We start from the raw sequence: 20,955 nt of genomic DNA on the forward strand, positions 1-20,955 counted from the left end.
GAAGAATGTCTGGTTCAGTGTGTGTTAGCAGAGTAAAAAGAAGAATGTCTGGTTCAGTGTGTGTTACCAGAGTAAAAAGAATAATGTCTGGTTCAGTGTGTGTTACCAGAGTAAAAAGAATAATGTCTGGTTCAGTGTGTGTTACCAGAGTAAAAAGAAGAATGTCTGGTTCAGTGTGTGTTAGCAGAGTAAAAAGAAGAATGTCTGGTTCAGTGTGTGTTACCAGAGTAAAAAGAAGAATGTCTGGTTCAGTGTGTGTTACCAGAGTAAAAAGAAGAATGTCTGGTTCAGTGTGTGTTACCAGAGTAAAAAGAAGAATGTCTGGTTCAGTGTGTGTTACCAGAGTAAAAAGAATAATGTCTGGTTCAGTGTGTGTTACCAGAGTAAAAAGAATAATGTCTGGTTCAGTGTGTGTTACCAGAGTAAAAAGAAGAATGTCTGGTTCAGTGTGTGTTACCAGAGTAAAAAGAATAATGTCTGGTTCAGTGTGTGTTACCAGAGTAAAAAGAAGAATGTCTGGTTCAGTGTGTGTTACCAGAGTAAAAAGAAGAATGTCTGGTTCAGTGTGTGTTACCAGAGTAAAAAGAAGAATGTCTGGTTCAGTGTGTGTTACCAGAGTAAAAAGAAGAATGTCTGGTTCAGTGTGTGTTACCAGAGTAAAAAGAATAATGTCTGGTTCAGTGTGTGTTACCAGAGTAAAAAGAATAATGTCTGGTTCAGTGTGTGTTACCAGAGTAAAAAGAAGAATGTCTGGTTCAGTGTGTGTTACCAGAGTAAAAAGAAGAATGTCTGGTTCAGTGTGTGTTACCAGAGTAAAAAGAAGAATGTCTGGTTCAGTGTGTGTTACCAGAGTAAAAAGAAGAATGTCTGGTTCAGTGTGTGTTACCAGAGTAAAAAGAAGAATGTCTGGTTCAGTGTGTGTTACCAGAGTAAAAAGAATAATGTCTGGTTCAGTGTGTGTTACCAGAGTAAAAAGAAGAATGTCTGGTTCAGTGTGTGTTACCAGAGTAAAAAGAAGAATGTCTGGTTCAGTGTGTGTTACCAGAGTAAAAAGAAGAATGTCTGGTTCAGTGTGTGTTACCAGAGTAAAAAGAAGAATGTCTGGTTCAGTGTGTGTTACCAGAGTAAAAAGAAGAATGTCTGGTTCAGTGTGTGTTACCAGAGTAAAAAGAAGAATGTCTGGTTCAGTGTGTGTTACCAGAGTAAAAAGAAGAATGTCTGGTTCAGTGTGTGTTACCAGAGTAAAAAGAAGAATGTCTGGTTCAGTGTGTGTTACCAGAGTAAAAAGAAGAATGTCTGGTTCAGTGTGTGTTACCAGAGTAAAAAGAAGAATGTCTGGTTCAGTGTGTGTTACCAGAGTAAAAAGAAGAATGTCTGGTTCAGTGTGTGTTACCAGAGTAAAAAGAAGAATGTCTGGTTCAGTGTGTGTTACCAGAGTAAAAAGAAGAATGTCTGGTTCAGTGTGTGTTACCAGAGTAAAAAGAAGAATGTCTGGTTCAGTGTGTGTTACCAGAGTAAAAAGAAGAATGTCTGGTTCAGTGTGTGTTACCAGAGTAAAAAGAAGAATGTCTGGTTCAGTGTGTGTTACCAGAGTAAAAAGAAGAATGTCTGGTTCAGTGTGTGTTACCAGAGTAAAAAGAAGAATGTCTGGTTCAGTGTGTGTTACCAGAGTAAAAAGAATAATGTCTGGTTCAGTGTGTGTTACCAGAGTAAAAAGAAGAATGTCTGGTTCAGTGTGTGTTAGCAGAGTAAAAAGAAGAATGTCTGGTTCAGTGTGTGTTACCAGAGTAAAAAGAATAATGTCTGGTTCAGTGTGTGTTACCAGAGTAAAAAGAAGAATGTCTGGTTCAGTGTGTGTTACCAGAGTAAAAAGAAGAATGTCTGGTTCAGTGTGTGTTACCAGAGTAAAAAGAATAATGTCTGGTTCAGTGTGTGTTACCAGAGTAAAAAGAAGAATGTCTGGTTCAGTGTGTGTTACCAGAGTAAAAAGAAGAATGTCTGGTTCAGTGTGTGTTACCAGAGTAAAAAGAAGAATGTCGGGTTCAGTGTGTATTAGTGTAACGGTGCTACTTTGATTATGTATTGGTTCCTAGGCAACTAGGTGTCTTTATGTTTTGTTACAAGTGCTTTGTTTTATGTGTCGTGTTTCTTTTCTAATTGATTGATTAGTGATTTATAGGATAATTTTATTTGCTTATATAAACTGCCTCTTTGTATGAGACAGGGCGAGAGAGGAAGGACTGACAGATGCGGGGGACCTGAGATTCGGTGTGCTGCTGCTGTAGATGAGTGTTCTGGAGACGCGCTGTTTCTGTGTCTGCGGTGTTAGAGTCGTGTGAGTATATTTCAAAAGTAAAGTGTTGGGTAATTCGAGAGCTAGTCTGTTGAATAAAGCTCCGAGACGTGTGGTTAAATCCCGGTCTCATAAGTTTTATTTTGTTAGATTAAAAGTGTTCCAGCAGCAGGTAAAAATCCCCACACCTTTTGGTTTTGTTTACTAATGCTACACCGCTGTGACCTTCGCCTCTCATCTGGTTTAAATGGGGGGAAACGTCTTTGTCTTAAACATACTTTGCTGGCCAGCAATTAAGAGTGGGGGAGGTATTGCTTCTTTATTTGTTAAAGCAGGTCAGTCAGTTTTGTGTCTTGTCCTCGGCGCACCGAAAGGTAATTGGTTGTTTTCTTGTTACTTTATTTTTTATTATGCTTGGTGTGTTGTAGACACGGCAGTTAAGTGATTTACATTGTATTACATTTTTCCTAGTTTTTTGAGTGTGTATGTGTAATGAGTTGTTGATATTTTGATTATTGTTTGGTTTGGGGTTCATCGGTGCAGTTGAGGGCAGTAGCCACCTGATTGACCTGCTAATTAGGTAATGTAATTTTCATTGTGTTTCGTTTTGTTTAACATTGAAGTCTTGCCAGTCTATTAACAACTAATTAACCCCCAATTTATGTTGTTCCTTATTTTGCTGCTAAACCTGAACTTTGCTGCTAATTGTTTTAAATATAACTAAACTTGTATTGTTGTTGAACTGTTCTCATGTAGTTAATCCTGGTATATTGCTGCTAATGTTCCCTAATACTGTTAAACCCTGTGTGTATTAACAATCTGGCTTTTGTTGTAGCACCCTTGCTGGGAAGAGCTGTTTCCAATCACCTACCACTCTTAATGAGAAGTGTAATCGCTGCTATATGTTGGTCTAATACCCCATGCTTTTAAATACTGTTGCTAATGGCTGGCTTTATTTGATTTCCCCTCATCCTTGTTTTTAGTAAAACTTGAATGCATTTTATTGTATAGTTATTTAAACTGATTTATGTCAACCTTATATCATTAATAAAGCTTTGTGAACTTTTATTCTGCCTCTGTCATTCTGATGTCATCCCTGGTCACTTTGCCTCTATTCCAAACCTTTTAAATTAGTTCAGTATTGCTCCCCCCCCCCCCCAGTGGTGGTGTTTGGACTCCCATTGGGTGTCGCTGGCTGGCTGCTATATGCATTAGCAGAGTAAAAAGAATACTGGCTGGTTCAGTGTGTATTAGCAGAGGTAATACCATCTCAAGCTCCACTGTCCCCAGAACCTCTCAATGATATTACTCCCTGGAAATACACACTGAACCAGCCACTATTCTATTACACACTGAACCAGCCAGTATTATATTACACACTGAACCAGCCAGTATTATATTACACACTGAACCAGCCAGTATTCTATTACACCCTGAACCAGCCAGTATTCTATTACACACTGAACCAGCCAGTATTGTATTACACACTGAACCAGCCAGTATTGTATTACACACTGAACCAGCCAGCATTCTATTACACACTGAACCAGCCAGTATTCTATTACACACTGAACCAGCCAGTATTCTATTACACACTGAACCAGCCAGTATTCTATTCTCTTCACATCTTCACTGTTATGCTGAGGACACACTGCTGTATGTGTCTATGAAACCTGGAGACACCGCTGCTATTTCAACCTTACTAGTAAGGCTGGAGTAAGGCTGAAGCTGGATTTCTCAAAGTGTCTTGCTATTGAGCTCCAGTTATGTCCAATACATTATCCTCCATCAAGTAAGGAGACAGTACTGGGACATCGGGTTTGCATTGGGGAATACTACACAAAACAAATGGTGGGTTTATGTATTTGTTTTGCATGGTGAATTAGGCTGCAATATCACTTTCAGTGTTGATTGAACTGATAGTATTATGTGGTACCGGCCCCATAGTCATGCATTAATTAAGTGTTAATGACAGAGGTGGAGGTTCTTAACTGGCAGATAATGAATGACCTGTGGGGAGGTTCAGGGGGTTCACAGTCAACTCATCCAAAACGAGGTCAGCCTTTGCCCTGTCGGACGCAAGTGAAATCAGAGGCAAGTCAACTGGGATTACAGTGAAATCAGAGGCAAGTTAACTGGGATTACAGTGAAATCAGAGGCAAGTCAACTGGGATTACAGAGAAATCAGAGGCAAATCAACTGGGATTACAGTGAAATCAGAGGCAAGTCAACTGGGATTACAGTGAAATCAGAGGCAAGTCAACTGGGATTACAGTGAAATCAGACACAAATCAACTCGGATTACGGTGAAATCAGAGGCAAGTCAACTCGGATTACAGTGAAATCAGAGGCAAGTCAACTGGGATTACAGTGAAATCAGAGGTTAGTGCGGTCAGACCACTGATGAATAACAATCAGAATCAGAATCATCATTTCACTAACCTTTACAAAGACAGCAAGCAAATTAAGAGACACAACAACTGCATCTGTCATGTGTTGCACTGCATAATTCAAAGCTGCTGAAATAATAGTAATAATAATAATAATAATAATACTACTAATAATAATAGTTTTGTATAAAATGAAGCCATACACATTTGAATATCAAAATGTGCGTCCTCATATCTTGATTGCAGTTTCCCTGGATAGTATTTTAAATATAGGAGTTGTATCCGTTACGTTTCAAATCGTTGTATAACAGGTGAATTGTAGGCTACTGCACACGACTACTACTGCTGATAACAACAATAACAGTAATAATAATATATGTTGTGTTTTATATAAAATAAAGCCATTGGCTTTTGAATGTCAAAATACTGTAAAACACGTCTGAGGCAAATTTGGGACAGTTCAGGCTTTTCAACTCACACCCCAGTTACAGCGAGTGCCATCTTCAGTGAACTGTACAGGGTGTTCATAATCCACTGAGTAGAGACTGTGAGTCCTGAGGGGCTGTAGGCATCTTCAGTGAACTGTACAGGGTGTTCATAATTCACTGAGTAGAGACTGTGAGTCCTGAGGGACTGTAGGCATCTTCAGTGAACTGTACAGGGTGGAACACACAGTGTTCACAATGCAGTTTGCAAGTGCACTCGGTTCGTTTATATGGTCTGTGAACCGGATGTTTACAATATCCTGCAGGGTATCTTGAAAGATGGCAGCTGTTGAAGTATTGCTCCAGTTTGTAACAGCATGTTTTAGATTCTTACATATTGCTGTGGAGGGAAGCAGGGGGACGTGGGGAGCTCTTTGCTAATTTAATGAATACATGTGTTGAATGTCTGCAGTAGGAGAGAGTGCAGTATTCAGGTACATAATTCTGCTCTGTTGTCCTACTGTAGGCATTAAACAAAGTAATTTGAGAAAAGACTATATATTTGACTATTTTTGTGAGTTTTGTCCAGTTTGGCTTGGATTTTGGTGTCTGACCAAATGTTTATCAGAGCTTTAGTTTCTCGCACTGTTCATGTAATTTATGGTTACCAGGTTCACAGTTTTTTTTCTCTTCAATTCACTGACGCTGTACCGACTCTGAAGCCACTAAAATAACAGTATATAATAAAAACGTAATAGTTTACAAATTAAACATTGGGGGCCCTATTTAGCAACGTTCACAAACCTCTAAGGCAATCACAAAACACTTTTGCGGACAGTTAGCGCACCAGAATCAGGCGCACGTTGAGGGCAAACTGTTTTATTACCAATTTAGCAACCATGATTTAGTGCCCACCCGGCAAGTCAGCGTTAGCGCCGGACATGGGCTGAACTTTAGGGGCGTGTCCTCATTTACATACAAACTGAGCGATTTAGCAAACTATCAGCAGTGCTGGCATTTGAGTTTCAATTGACATGTGAAAACCAGGTCTAAACTGTGCGCACAATACATGGGTCGAGTATAAATACCACTGAAACTACCAGGGAAGCAGGTAAAGAAAAGAGAGAGAGAAAAAGAGAAGAAAAGAAACACTGGATTCCTACGTGGTCAGAAGAGAAGGAGACATCCCCAAATATTTAGAAGTCATATTAGACTATAGATGTAACTGCAGTTTTAGTAAAGCAGGCATGAGAATTCATTCATTTCCCTGTTCCTCACGAGCTGAAACAAAATACAAAGCAGGGTTTTCTTGGGGGGTATGTGTTTCCTGGTGTCCTGGGAGCCATCGATTGCACTCATGTGCAGCTACACGCACCAACACAGAATAGGCACCACTACATAAATCATAAGGGGACCTATTCTGACCTAAATAGTGTGTGATGCCAACAACTACAACACAAATGTGTATGCAAACCATCCTGGCTCCACTCATGAGTCGGGTATCCTCGCTAATTCACAGGTTGCAGCTGCGTTTCAGCGGGATGACAGTCTGGTGATAGGGGACAACGGGTATCCACTGAAGCGGTGGCTACTGACACTGCTGCTCAACCCCACAACCCCTGTCGAACAGAGGTATAACCGCGCCTTTAAATGTACTCGTACTGTAATTGGGAGAACATATGGAATCCTCAAAATGTGATTCCGCTGTCTGGATGTCTCTGGGGGAACACTACAGCACACTCCTCAGAAGGTTAGTAATATCATCCTGGCTTCTTGTGTTTTACATAACATATCTCTCCGTAAAGGATGTTGAACTTACAGAGGAAAGATTACAGGGCTTGAGGGAAGCAGATGCTGAACTTGAAGCCCCAGTGGTGGAGGCTGCAGATGCTGAACTTGAAGCCCCAGTGGTGGAGGCTGCAGATGCTGAACTTGAAGCTCCAGTGGTGGAGGCTGCAGATGCTGAACTTGAAGCCCCAGTGGTGGAGGCTGCAGATGCTGAACTTGAAGCCCCAGTGGTGGAGGCTGCAGATGCTGAACTTGAAGCCCCAGTGGTGGAGGCTGCAGATGCTGAACTTGAAGCCCCAGTGGTGGAGGCTGCAGATGCTGAACTTGAAGCCCCAGTGGTGGAGGCTGCAGATGCTGCGCTTGAAGCCCCAGGGGGGAGGCTGCAGATGCTGAACTTGAAGTCCCAGTGGTGGAGGCTGCAGATGCTGAACTTGAAGCCCCAGTGGTGGAGGCTGCAGATGCTGAACTTGAAGCCCCAGTGGTGGAGGCTGCAGATGCTGCGCTTGAAGCCCCAGGGGGGAGGCTGCAGATGCTGAACTTGAAGTCCCAGTGGTGGAGGCTGCAGATGCTGAACTTGAAGCCCCAGTGGTGGAGGCTGCAGATGCTGAACTTGAAGCCCCAGTGGTGGAGGCTGCAGATGCTGAACTTGAAGCCCCAGTGGTGGAGGCTGCAGATGCTGAACTTGAAGCCCCAGTGGTGGAGGCTGCAGATGCTGCGCTTGAAGCCCCAGGGGGGAGGCTGCAGATGCTGAACTTGAAGTCCCAGTGGTGGAGGCTGCAGATGCTGAACTTGAAGCCCCAGTGGTGGAGGCTGCAGATGCTGAACTTGAAGCCCCAGTGGTAGAGGCTGCAGATGCTGCGCTTGAAGCCCCAGGGGGGAGGCTGCAGATGCTGAACTTTAAGTCCCAGTGGTGGAGGCTGCAGATGCTGAACTTGAAGCTCCAGTGGTGAAGGCTGCAGATGCTGAACTTGAAGCCCCAGTGGTGGAGGCTGCAGATGCTGAACTTGAAGCCCCAGTGGTGGAGGCTGCAGATGCTGAACTTGAAGCCCCAGTGGTGGAGGCTGCAGATGCTGAACTTGAAGCCCCAGTGGTGGAGGCTGCAGATGCTGAACTTGAAGCCCCAGTGGTGGAGGCTGCAGATGCTGAACTTGAAGCTCCAGTGGTGGAGGCTGCAGATGCTGAACTTGAAACCCCAGTGGTGGAGGCTGCAGATGCTGAACTTGAAGCCCCAGTGGTGGAGGCTGCAGATGCTGAACTTGAAGCTCCAGTGGTGGAGGCTGCAGATGCTGAACTTGAAGCCCCAGTGGTGGAGGCTGCAGATGCTGCAAGTGCCAGGCAGGTCAGACAAAGCCTTAAAGACAAGGTTTCACATAACTACGCATGCAGACCAAAAAAATAAAATGAGTTATTGTTGTATTGTTGTGTCAGTATATTGTTTAACAGGAAAGCATTGATAATAAAGCGACGTTGCTCACGGTTCGAAGGTGAGCGATACATGCCTAACTTAAGCAAAACTCCTGATTCTAAATTTTTCACTCCCCCCCTTCCGTCGCTCTCTCAGCAAGTGAAACAGAAAAATATTTATGTAACTTAATTGTGCTTATAGATTCCTTTTTTATTTCTTCAGTATTCACTCTCCCAGTTCAGGCTGTAGCCTTGCTTAAGGGGCTTGGTCATCCTTCTCACTTGGGCTGCTGGACATTTTACATTTTTTTGCCCTTTGTCTTCTTCCTTCTTTTTTTGGTTTCAAAATGCCCTCCGTTTGCTATTGCAGGTGCACAGATGCTCTTAAAGGGAATGTTGAATCCTTATTGGTTGTAACCTTACTCACCAACTGTGCTTTGATTGGCTGGGTGCATGATTCGCTATTTGATGTACGTTAGCCCACGCATGAGACCTGACTGCTGAATCACATTTCATGTGCTTTCGGTGGTTCGCTAGTATTTTTGTCCTAGCGACAGTGGCTGCACACATATTTGCTAAATAGGGCCCTGGGTGTATTATTCACACAGTTTCCTTCAATGTTAACCTCCACAGTGTGCAACAGACATGGCTTTTTACTGTTGAGATATCTGCTGATGCCTGTCCACTGTGATTCATACTGTTGAGAAAATAAGAAGGTAATAACACACAACACTGCCTTACTGTATTTCTCAACACAAAACCCTTCCTGGGTGGCTGAAACACTCAGCTTCACTTACACTTATAAAACATCCACACTGTATACAAGCATTGACCAGACCAGAATGTAGGCTTGTACTGAAATATTTACACACGCATGTGCTGCTAGCCAATCAAGGGACAGATGCCTCCATATATACTGACACAGTCTGTTGCTCGTGAATCACCACACCCTTATCCACTGTGTGCACAAGCAAACAGAGGGACAGATGGCTTCATATACTGACACAGTGTGATACTCTTGAATCACCACACCCTTATCCACTGTGTGCACAAGCAAACAGAGGGACAGATGGCTTCATATACTGACACAGTGTGATACTCTTGAATCACCACACCCTTATCCACTGTGTGCACAAGCAAACAGAGGGACAGATGCCTCCATATACTGACAGTGTGATACTCTTGAATCACCACACCCTTATCCACTGTGTGCACAAGCAAACAGAGGGACAGATGGCTTCATATACTGACACAGTGTGATACTCTTGCATCACCACACCCTTATCCACTGTGTGCACAAGCAAACAGAGGGACAGATGCCTTCATATACTGACACAGTGTGATACTCTTGAATCACCACACCCTTATCCACTGTGTGCACAAGCAAACAGAGGGACAGATGGCTTCATATACTGACACAGTGTGATACTCTTGAATCACCACACCCTTATCCACTGTGTGCACAAGCAAACAGAGGGACAGATGCCTTCATATACTGACACAGTGTGATACTCTTGAATCACCACACCCTTATCCACTGTGTGCACAAGCAAACAGAGGGACAGATGGCTTCATATACTGACACAGTGTGATACTCTTGAATCACCACACCCTTATCCACTGTGTGCACAAGCAAACAGAGGGACAGATGCCTTCATATACTGACACAGTGTGATACTCTTGAATCACCACACCCTTATCCACTGTGTGCACAAGCAAACAGAGGGACAGATGGCTTCATATACTGACACAGTGTGATACTCTTGAATCACCACACCCTTATCCACTGTGTGCACAAGCAAACAGAGGGACAGATGCCTTCATATACTGACACAGTGTGATACTCTTGAATCACCACACCCTTATCCACTGTGTGCACAAGCAAACAGAGGGACAGATGCCTTCATATACTGACACAGTGTGATACTCTTGAATCACCACACCCTTATCCACTGTGTGCACAAACAAACAGAGGGACAGATGCCTTCATATACTGACACAGTGTGATACTCTTGAATCACCACACCCTTATCCACTGTGTGCACAAGCAAACAGAGGGACAGATGGCTTCATATACTGACACAGTGTGATACTCTTGAATCACCACACCCTTATCCACTGTGTGCACAAGCAAACAGAGGGACAGATGCCTTCATATACTGACACAGTGTGATACTCTTGAATCACCACACCCTTATCCACTGTGTGCACAAGCAAACAGAGGGACAGATGCCTTCATATACTGACACAGTCTGATGCTCTTTAGCATGTGCTCCATCATGTCCAGTTTCATCACAGTGAATCAGTGCTCCTCAGAGACAGTGCATGCAAACACTTTGATGGAGACAGATAAACAGGGAGCCTCCACAAGCCCCAGATTCTGATCCTCTTGATTTGTGATAAAGAAGGACCTTTTTAGGGACCAGTGTGACAGACAGACAAACAGAAAACCAGCCTCCATCTGCCGAGAGATTATGATACGATCAATAACTGTGCTAAAGAAGGTCTTCAGTGAGTTTCAACACAACAGGAAAAATGTTCTCTAGATATGCACAATTCTGAAGGTATAAATATTAAATTTCTCATATATTTAGGTAGAACTAAATAAACTTCCTAGTGTGTTTTTTTTAATACACTGAAAGACAACATTCTAAATAAGTTTATTTATTTTTAACTCAGAACTCATTATTTTTGTGTTGGGAATTTCTTTGGAAATGCAGTTGTATTTCTGAAAGGAGAAACCACCCCCTCATCAAATATTTAATCATGGAAATATATAAATACCCTCTTTCATCTTCGCCCTCATCGTTCAGTGTTTGTTTGGTCCCCTCCTCCCTCATGGTTCAGTGTTTGTTTGGTCCCCTCCTCTCTCATCGTTCAGTGTTTGTTTGGTCCCCTCCTCCCTCATCGTTCAGTGTTTGTTTGGTCCCCTCCTCCCTCATCGTTCAGTGTTTGTTTGGTCCCCTCCTCCCTCATCGTTCAGTGTTTGTTTGGTCCCCTCCTCCCTCATCGTTCAGTGTTTGTTTGGTCCCCTCCTCCCTCATCGTTCAGTGTTTGTTTGGTCCCCTCCTCCCTCATCGTTCAGTGTTTGTTTGGGCCCCTCCTCCCTCATCGTTCAGTGTTTGTTTGGTCCCCTCCTCCCTCATCGTTCAGTGTTTGTTTGGTCCCCTCCTCCCTCATCGTTCAGTGTTTGTTTGGTCCCCTCCTCCCTCATCGTTCAGTGTTTGTTTGGTCCCCTCCCTCCTCGTTCAGTGTTTGTTTGGTCCCCTCCTCCCTCATCGTTCAGTGTTTGTTTGGTCCCCTCCTCCCTCATCGTTCAGTGTTTGTTTGGTCCCCTCCCTCCTCGTTCAGTGTTTGTTTGGTCCCCTCCTCCCTCATCGTTCAGTGTTTGTTTGGTCCCCTCCCTCATCGTTCAGTGTTTGTTTGGTCCCCTCCTCCCTCATCGTTCAGTGTTTGTTTGGTCCCCTCCTAACTCATCATTCAGTGTTTGTTTGGTCCCCTCCTCCCTCATCGTTCAGTGTTTGTTTGGTCCCCTCCTCCCTCCTCGTTCAGTGTTTGTTTGGTCCCCTCCTCCCTCATCGTTCAGTGTTTGTTTGGTCCCCTCCTCCCTCATCGTTCAGTGTTTGTTTGGTCCCCTCCTCCCTCATCGTTCAGTGTTTGTTTGGTCCCCTCCTCCCTCATCGTTCAGTGTTTGTTTGGTCCCCTCCTCCCCTCCTCCTCCTTGCACCGTGTCTTGTCCAGGGGGAAGGTGGCCTTGGGTGCTGCTTGTCCTGCCCGCTGGCATTAGTTTAATCTAACTCATATATTTAATGTATTATAGTTTTGCCAGCACAGGGGCGGCTAGCGAGCTCCAATGGGCAAGACCATGAGCCAAATTCAAATAACAATGTAATCATTTACAGGCAGGTATGTCTGTCAATTCAATAAATCATTCATTTCATTCCATTGGTGGCTGTCTCCTTTCTGAAATATATTACACATGAAACTGACTGACATAACGTAAATAATACCAAGAAATATGAATCCATATTTAGCTGTCTGTTCAACGATTGAGATGCTCTAAGAAGGGAATAATCCTGAACACTTTCAGCAATGCTGCACTCTGTACTGTACATTGAACCAGCACTGCTAAACATACCCCACTTTATAGTGTTATAGAGCTATAAAGACTGAAACAAATATACAGGCAGTCGAAAAGATGCACTCTGATTGCTTAGTCACTTTCCATGTTAAACTGTGACAATATCAAGCACAAAGTCACACTTCTGAACTGCATCTTAAACACGGACTGCCTCATATGGGTTTATATAGAAATCATAGCAGCTTTGCAGGTGAAAAACATCATGAGAATAAAAAGGATCTCATTTACATTTCATGACAATCACTTCAGTGTCACCAGTGTAGCAGCAGCCTGTCTGTGTATCACAGTTAGAACTAGTGATCTGATTATCAGCAGCCTGCCTGTGTATCACAGTTAGAACTAGTGATCTGATCATCAGCAGCCTGTCTGTGTATCACAGTTAGAACTAGTGATCTGATTATCAGCAGCCTGCCTGTGTATCACAGTTAGAACTAGTGATCTGATCATCAGCAGCCTGTCTGTGTATCACAGTTAGAACTAGTGATCTGATCATTATTTTGTGCTGTTATTTGTTTACCAGGTAGCTTTCCAGTACCTGCAGGATGAGTCACAATGATACAAATACAAGAATAAACCAATTCAGAGAGAGAAGCTGGTTGAAATGGCTCTCAGTGTGTGTTGCAGTGCATGGGTTAGGGTTAGGGTTATAGAGAGCTGGTTGAAATGGCTCTCAGTGTGTGTTGCAGTGCATGGGTTAGGGTTAGGGTTATAGAGAGAAGCTGGCTGAAATGGCTCTCAGTGTGTGTTGCAGTGCATGGGTTAGGGTTAGGGTTATAGAGAGAAGCTGGTTGAAATGGCTCTCAGTGTGTGTTGCAGTGCATGAGTTAGGGTTAGGGTTATAGAGAGAAGCTGGTTGAAATGGCTCTCAGTGTGTGTTGCAGTGCATGGGTTAGGGTTAGGGTTATAGAGAGAAGCTGGTTGAAATGGCTCTCAGTGTGTGTTGCAGTGCATGGGTTAGGGATAGGGTTTGAAGAGAGAAGGAGAGGTTAGGGTTAAATGGCTCTCAGTGTGTGTTGCAGTCTATGGACAATGGCAGGACACAGTATTGATTCATTGCAATTGTAAGCAGAGAGCCTGTGGAGGCTGGCCTAAGGCCTGTCGGATGTAAGTGAATCAGAGGCAAGTCCAGTCGACCCACTGCTGAATAATAATCCGAATCAGAACCAGAATTTCACTAACCTTTACTATGCTGTGGATCCCACAAGGACAGCAAGACAATTAAAAGAGAAACTGTACCCCACACGTTTCAAACTCTCTGCAGCATATTAATAAAACAACAACGATAATAATAATAATAATAATAATAATAATAATAATAATAATAATAATAATAATAATAATAACCCTTCACTTCATCTGTAGGTAAGCCAGTGTAAATTTCATATCTTCCACAACATGGATTTAGCCCCATAGCATGAAAGCCACTGTATAAATGAAAGCTGTACGACTTTTGAATTTCAGAATTCCTCTGTCTGAGTACAAAACAATCACTTAACTGGATTTCTGACTGTATGCTTGTTTTTTAAATTAGATTGCAGTTTCCATTGTAGTATCACCACATATGAACTGTGCAGCACAGGATTACTATAGCCTACTGCAGAATAATAATAATAATAATAATTCAGACATTATCAAGGTTATGAAGTTTGCTGTGTATCACTCCACGCCTCTGAAGAGTAGCCAGTGTGACTGACATACAGAGCAGCCAATAGAAATCAGGGGCGTGCCCAAAACAAATGCTGAATCCTGAAACATCACTGAAAATGGGGGTTTAGTATTTCCCAAACCGGAGCCAGAAAGTGTAACATTTTCTCATTTAGTTTTGGATTTACATGTTTACATTAACATCATTGTATTTAGGCTGCAAGCTCTATAGCTGCCCAGCCAATAGGAGTGGAGAGGAGGGGCGGAGACAGCAGTGATTCTGTCTTTGTTATGTAGAGAGAGGCAAGCAGCTTGACAGAGTGCTCAGAGTTATTCAGCTCTACTAGTTTAAAGTGCTGATTGTAACTATTAAAGATACTAGTTTGTCATAAATATTAGAGCTGCACGGGGTGTTTAGTGTTGGACCCGTGAACAGGCTAGAGTCTTAACCTCAGAAGCTCAATAGTGTTCACAAACAGGCTCCTCTCCTCAATGATAATCTATGGGGTTTGACTCGATAGCTTTCACAAACAGGCTCCTCTCCTCAATGATAATCTATGGGGTTTGACTCGATAGCGTTCACAAACAGGCTCCTCTCCTCAATGATAATCTATGGGGTTTGACTCGATAGCTTTCACAAACAGGCTCCTCTCCTCAATGATAATCTATGGGGTTTGACTCGATAGCGTTCACAAACAGGCTCCTCTCCTCAATGATAATCTATGGGGTTTGACTCGATAGCGTTCACAAACAGGCTCCTCTCCTCAATGATAATCTATGGGGTTTGACTCGATAGCGTTCACAAACAGACTCCTCTCCTCAATGATAATCTATGGGGTTTGACTCGATAGCGTTCACAAACAGGCTCCTCTCCTCAATGATAATCTATGGGGTTTGACTCGATAGCGTTCACAAACATGCTCCTCTCCTCAATGATAATCTATGGGGTTTGACTCGATAGCGTTCACAAACAGACTCCTCTCCTCAATGATAATCTATGGGGTTTGACTCGATAGCATTCACAAACAGGCTCCTCTCCTCAATGATAATCTATGGGGTTTGACTCGATAGTGTTCACAAACAGGCTCCTCTCCTCAATGATAATCTATGGGGTTTGACTCGATAGCTTTCACAAACAGGCTCCTCTCCTCAATGATAATCTATGGGGTTTGACTCGATAGCGTTCACAAACAGACTCCTCTCCTCAATGATAATCTATGGGGTTTGACTCGATAGCGTTCACAAACAGACTCCTCTCCAGTTCAATGATAATCTATGGGGTTTGACTCGATAGCTTTCACAAACAGGCTTCTCTCCTCAATGATAATCTATGGGGTTTGACTCGATAGCATTCACAAACAGACTCCTCTCCTCAATGATAATCTATGGGGTTTGACTCGATAGCGTTCACAAACAGACTCCTCTCCTCAATGATAATCTATGGGGTTTGACTCGATAGCTTTCACAAACAGGCTCCTCTCCTCAATGATAATCTATGGGGTTTGACTCGATAGCATTCACAAACAGACTCCTCTCCTCAATGATAATCTATGGGGTTTGACTCGATGGCGTTCACAAACAGACTCCTCTCCTCAATGATAATCTATGGGGTTTGACTCGATAGCGTTCACAAACAGACTCCTCTCCTCAATGATAATCTATGGGGTTTGACTCGATAGCGTTCACAAACAGGCTCCTCTCCTCAATGATAATCTATGGGGTTTGACTCGATAGCTTTCACAAACAGGCTCCTCTCCTCAATGATAATCTATGGGGTTTGACTCGATAGCGTTCACAAACAGACTCCTCTCCTCAATGATAATCTATGGGGTTTGACTCGATAGCGTTCACAAACAGGCTCCTCTCCTCAATGATAATCTATGGGGTTTGACTCGATAGCTTTCACAAACAGGCTCCTCTCCTCAATGATAATCTATGGGGTTTGACTCGATAGCGTTCACAAACAGACTCCTCTCCTCAATGATAATCTATGGGGTTTGACTCGATAGCGTTCACAAACAGGCTCCTTTCCTCAATGATAATCTATGGGGTTTGACTCGATAGCATTCACAAACAGACTCCTCTCCTCAATGATAATCTATGGGGTTTGACTCGATATCGTTCACCAATAGGCTCCTCCAGTATCACTTCTCATCTCAATCACAGACTGTGTCTTCATTGCATTGCTCTTTCTCACTGTAAACCACATACCATTGACCAGTATCACTTCTCATCTCAATCACAGACTGTGTCTTCATTGCATTGCTCTTTCTCACTGTAAACCACATACCATTGACCAGTATCACTTCTCATCTCAATCACAGACTGTGTCTTCATTGCATTGCTCTTTCTCACTGTAAACCACATACCATTGACCAGTATCACTTCTCATCTCAATCACAGACTGTGTCTTCATTGCATTGCTCATTAACAAATCAAGTCTGTAAGTGCTCTGGCTTTTCTGTTCCGTATCACATCATGGATCGTTATCGCTGTGTTCCCTGTTTGACAATGTGGGCAATAATCCTTCCACTATCAGTGCACTAGAGAGGCCATTTTGAAAAGAGCTTTGAAACACACTTTAAAGTTATAAGTGTAAAAAGCTGTCAGGATGTTAACAATGAAAAGAATAATTACAGGTACGTATTTAAACAGCTGTAGCAGCACGGGGGACGGGTAACGCTAGATTTATCAGAACCACGCTACTTACTGTTGAAGAGAGCTGTTCTATTAGCTATTGTAACTTTAAACACACAGATTTAGAGTCTGCTTACCTGCTTTCACTTTCACCTGCACTCTGTCTTCGTGCTTCAGTTCAGCTCTTTAAGAATAAATAGAAACAGCTTTTTAAACCGCTTCAGTACAGCTGAGTTTAGATATGGGAAGTGTATTCTAAAGATTTACACACTCTGTAAAGAACTTCCCATCTGTTTGATCAGCTTTCTAGCCTGAAGTAGCCTGTCTAAAGCTAAAGTACAGGTCAAAGTACAATTCCTGGTTTTATTGCACCGTTACCTGAGAAACAGCCCTTGAGGAACACGCCCACACACTGTCTGCCAGTGAAAGAATGTGTACCTGCTTCAGACACGCCTCATAAAACAAACCAACACATGATCCTTTTCACAGAACTGGAGCTCATGAGTGAGTTAAAGTCTATTCTGGAAAATTAAAAATAAATAGTAATAAAATGTTTGTGTGTTTTTTTTCTTCAGCTAACAGTCCATTTTCAACACAAGTGGATACGGTTCTGTAGATATGTGTGAAAGTGTAACACAGACACTAATACTAAATAGTGATAACCTGGCATATGCATTCCCATTGAGATTACAGGACAGTGGAAAAGAGAAGGACAGTGGAGGGGAGAGAGAGAGGGAAGGTGACAGAGGGTGGAAGAGCGTGGAAGGGAGATGGGGTTGAGGGAGAGGAGAACACTGAAAGAAACAGGGAGGGGAGAAGAGAGAAGGAGAGGTTAGGGTTAGAGAGAGAAGGAGAGGTTAGGGTTTGAAGAGAGAAGGAGAGGTTAGGGTTAGAAGAGAGAAGGAGAGGTTAGTGTTTGAAGAGAGAAGGAGAGGTTAGGGTTTGAAGAGAGAAGGAGAGGTTAGGGTTAAGGTTAGAAGAGAGGAGAGGTTAGGGTTTGAAGAGAGAAGGAGAGGTTAGGGTTTGAAGAGAGAAGGAGAGGTTAGGGTTTGAAGAGAGAAGGAAAGGTTAGGGTTTGAAGAGAGAAGGAGAGGTTAGGGTTAGAAGAGAGAAGGAGAGGTTAGGGTTAGGGTTTGAAGAGAGAAGGAGAGGTTAGGGTTAGAAGAGAGAAGGAGAGGTTAGGGTTAGGGTTAGAAGAGAGAAGGAGAGGTTAGGGTTAGAAGAGAGGAGGAGAGGTTAGGGTTAGAAGAGAGAAGGAGAGGTTAGGGTTAGGAGAGAGAAGGAGAGGTTAGGGTGAGAAGAGAGAAGGAGAGGTTAGGGTGAAAAGAGAGAAGGAGAGGTTAGGGTTTGAAGAGAGAAGGAGAGGTTAGGGTTAGAAGAGAGAAGGAGAGGTTAGGGTTTGAAGAGAGGAGAGGTTAGGGTTAGAAGAGAGAAGGAGAGGTTAGGGTTTGAAGAGAGAAGGAGAGGTAAGGGTAAGGGTTTGAAGAGAGAAGGAGAGGTTAGGGTTAGAAGAGAGAAGGAGAGGTTAGGGTTAGGGTTAGAAGAGAGAAGGAGAGGTTAGGGTTAGGAGAGAGAAGGAGAGGTTAGGGTTAGAAGAGAGAAGGAGAGGTTAGGGTTAGGGTTAGAAGAGAGAAGGAGAGGTTAGGGTTAGGAGAGAGAAGGAGAGGTTAGGGTGAGAAGAGAGAAGGAGAGGTTAGGGTGAAAAGAGAGAAGGAGAGGTTAGGGTTAGAAGAGAGAAGGAGAGGTGAGGATTTGAAGAGAGAAGGAGAGGTTAGGGTTAGGGTTTGAAGAGAGAAGGAGAGGTTAGGGTTAGGGTTTGAAGAGAGAAGGAGAGGTTAGGGTTTGAAGAGAGAAGGAGAGGTTAGGGTTAGGGTTTGAAGAGAGAAGGAGAGGTTAGGGTGAGAAGAGAGAAGGAGATGTTAGGGTGAAAAGAGAGGAGAGGTTAGGGTGAAAAGAGAGAAGGAGAGGTTAGGGTTAGAAGAGAGAAGGAGAGGTGAGGATTTGAAGAGAGAAGGAGAGGTTAGGGTTAGAAGAGAGAAGAAGAGGTTAGGGTTTGAAGAGAGAAGGAGAGGTTAGGGTTAGGGTTTGAAGAGAGAAGGAGAGGTTAGGGTTAGGGTTTGAAGAGAGAAGGAGAGGTTAGGGTGAGAAGAGAGAAGGAGATGTTAGGGTGAAAAGAGAGGAGAGGTTAGGGTGAAAAGAGAGAAGGAGAGGTTAGGGTTAGAAGAGAGAAGGAGAGGTCAGGGTGTGAAGAGAGAAGGAGAGGTTAGGGTTTGAAGAGAGAAGGAGAGGTTAGGGTTAGAAGAGAGAAGGAGAGGTCAGGGTGTGAAGAGAGAAGGAGAGGTTAGGGTTAGAAGAGAGAAGGTGAGGTTAGGGTTAGGGTTTGAAGAGAGAAGGAGAGGTTAGGGTTTGAAGAGAGAAGGAGAGGTTAGGGTTAGGGTTAGAAGAGAGAAGGAGAGGTTAGGGTTAGAAGAGAGAAGGAGAGGTTAGGGTTTGAAGAGAGAAGGAGAGGTTAGGGTTAGAAGAGAGAAGGAGAGGTTAGGGTTTGAAGAGAGAAGGAGAGGTTAGGGTTAGAAGAGAGAAGGTGAGGTTAGGGTTAGGGTTTGAAGAGAGAAGGAGAGGTTAGGGTTTGAAGAGAGAAGGAGAGGTTAGGGTTAGAAGAGAGAAGGAGAGGTTAGGGTTTGAAGAGAGAAGGAGAGGTTAGTGTTAGAAGAGAGAAGGAGAGGTTAGGGTTTGAAGAGAGAAGGAGAGGTTAGGGTTAGAAGAGAGAAGGAGAGGTCAGGGTGTGAAGAGAGAAGGAGAGGTTAGGGTTAGAAGAGAGAAGGTGAGGTTAGGGTTAGGGTTTGAAGAGAGAAGGAGAGGTTAGGGTTTGAAGAGAGAAGGAGAGGTTAGGGTTAGAAGAGAGAAGGAGAGGTTAGGGTTTGAAGAGAGAAGGAGAGGTTAGGGTTTGAAGAGAGAAGGAGAGGTTAGGGTTTGAAGAGAGAAGGAGAGGTTAGGGTTAGGGTTAGAAGAGAGAAGGAGAGGTTATGGTTTGAAGAGAGAAGGAGAGGTTAGGGTTAGAAGAGAGAAGGAGAGGTTAGGGTTTGAAGAGAGAAGGAGAGGTTAGGGTTTGAAGAGAGAAGGAGAGGTTAGGGTTAGAAGAGAGAAGGAGAGGTTAGGGTTAGAAGAGAGAAGGAGAGGTTAGGGTTTGAAGAGAGAAGGAGAGGTTAGTGTTAGAAGAGAGAAGGAGAGGTTAGGGTTTGAAGAGAGAAGGAGAGGTTAGGGTTAGAAGAGAGAAGGAGAGGTTAGGGTTTGAAGAGAGAAGGAGAGGTTAGGGTTAGAAGAGAGAAGGAGATGTTAGGGTTAGGGTTTGAAGAGAGAAGGAGAGGTTAGGGTTTGAAGAGAGAAGGAGAGGTTAGGGTTAGGGTTAGAAGACAGAAGGAGAAGTTAGGGTTAGAAGAGAGAAGGAGAGGTTAGGGTTAGAAGAGAGAAGGAGAGGTCAGGGTGTGAAGAGAGAAGGAGAGGTTAGGGTTAGAAGAGAGAGGCAGAGGTTAGGGTTAGAAGAGAGAAGGAGAGGTTAGGGTTTGAAGAGAGAAGGAGAGGTTAGGGTTTGAAGAGAGAAGGAGAGGTTAGGGTTTGAAGAGAGAAGGAGAGGTTAGGGTTTGAAGAGAGAAGGACAGGTTAGGGTTAGAAGAGAGAAGGAGAGGTTAGGGTTAGAAGAGAGAAGGTGAGGTTAGGGTTAGGGTTTGAAGAGAGAAGGAGAGGTTAGGGTTTGAAGAGAGAAGGAGAGGTTAGGGTTTGAAGAGAGAAGGAGAGGTTAGGGTTTGAAGAGAGAAGTAGAGGTTAGGGTTTGAAGAGAGAAGGAGAGGTTAGGGTTAGAAGAGAGAAGGAGAGGTTAGGGTTTGAAGAGAGAAGGAGAGGTTAGGGTTTGAAGAGAGAAGGAGAGGTTAGGGTTTGAAGAGAGAAGGAGAGGTTAGGGTTTGAAGAGAGAAGGAGAGGTTAGGGTTAGAAGAGAGAAGGTGAGGTTAGGGTTAGGGTTTGAAGAGAGAAGGAGAGGTTAGGGTTTGAAGAGAGAAGGAGAGGTTAGGGTTAGGGTTAGAAGAGAGAAGGAGAGGTTATGGTTTGAAGAGAGAAGGAGAGGTTAGGGTTTGAAGAGAGAAGGAGAGGTTAGGGTTAGGGTTTGAAGAGAGAAGGAGAGGTTAGGGTTAGGGTTTGAAGAGAGAAGGATAGGTTAGGGTTTGAAGAGAGAAGGAGAGG

The 20,955-nt window shown here is 43.5% G+C and overlaps 1 protein-coding gene across 1 annotated transcript in view; it reads right to left on the reverse strand.

The window, feature by feature from the left end:
* The window catches only part of LOC117404832 (butyrophilin subfamily 1 member A1-like), a 63,359-nt gene that overhangs the window by 35,134 nt on the left and 7,270 nt on the right, over window positions 1-20,955 (reverse strand). The window contains exon 2 of the mRNA XM_059018344.1: window positions 16,860-16,906. The gene's annotated coding sequence lies outside the window, so the exon portion shown is untranslated. The remainder of the gene's footprint in view (window positions 1-16,859; window positions 16,907-20,955) is intronic.

Source organism: Acipenser ruthenus, chromosome 59, assembly GCF_902713425.1.
Source record: "Acipenser ruthenus chromosome 59, fAciRut3.2 maternal haplotype, whole genome shotgun sequence".
Lineage (NCBI taxonomy): Eukaryota > Metazoa > Chordata > Actinopteri > Acipenseriformes > Acipenseridae > Acipenser > Acipenser ruthenus.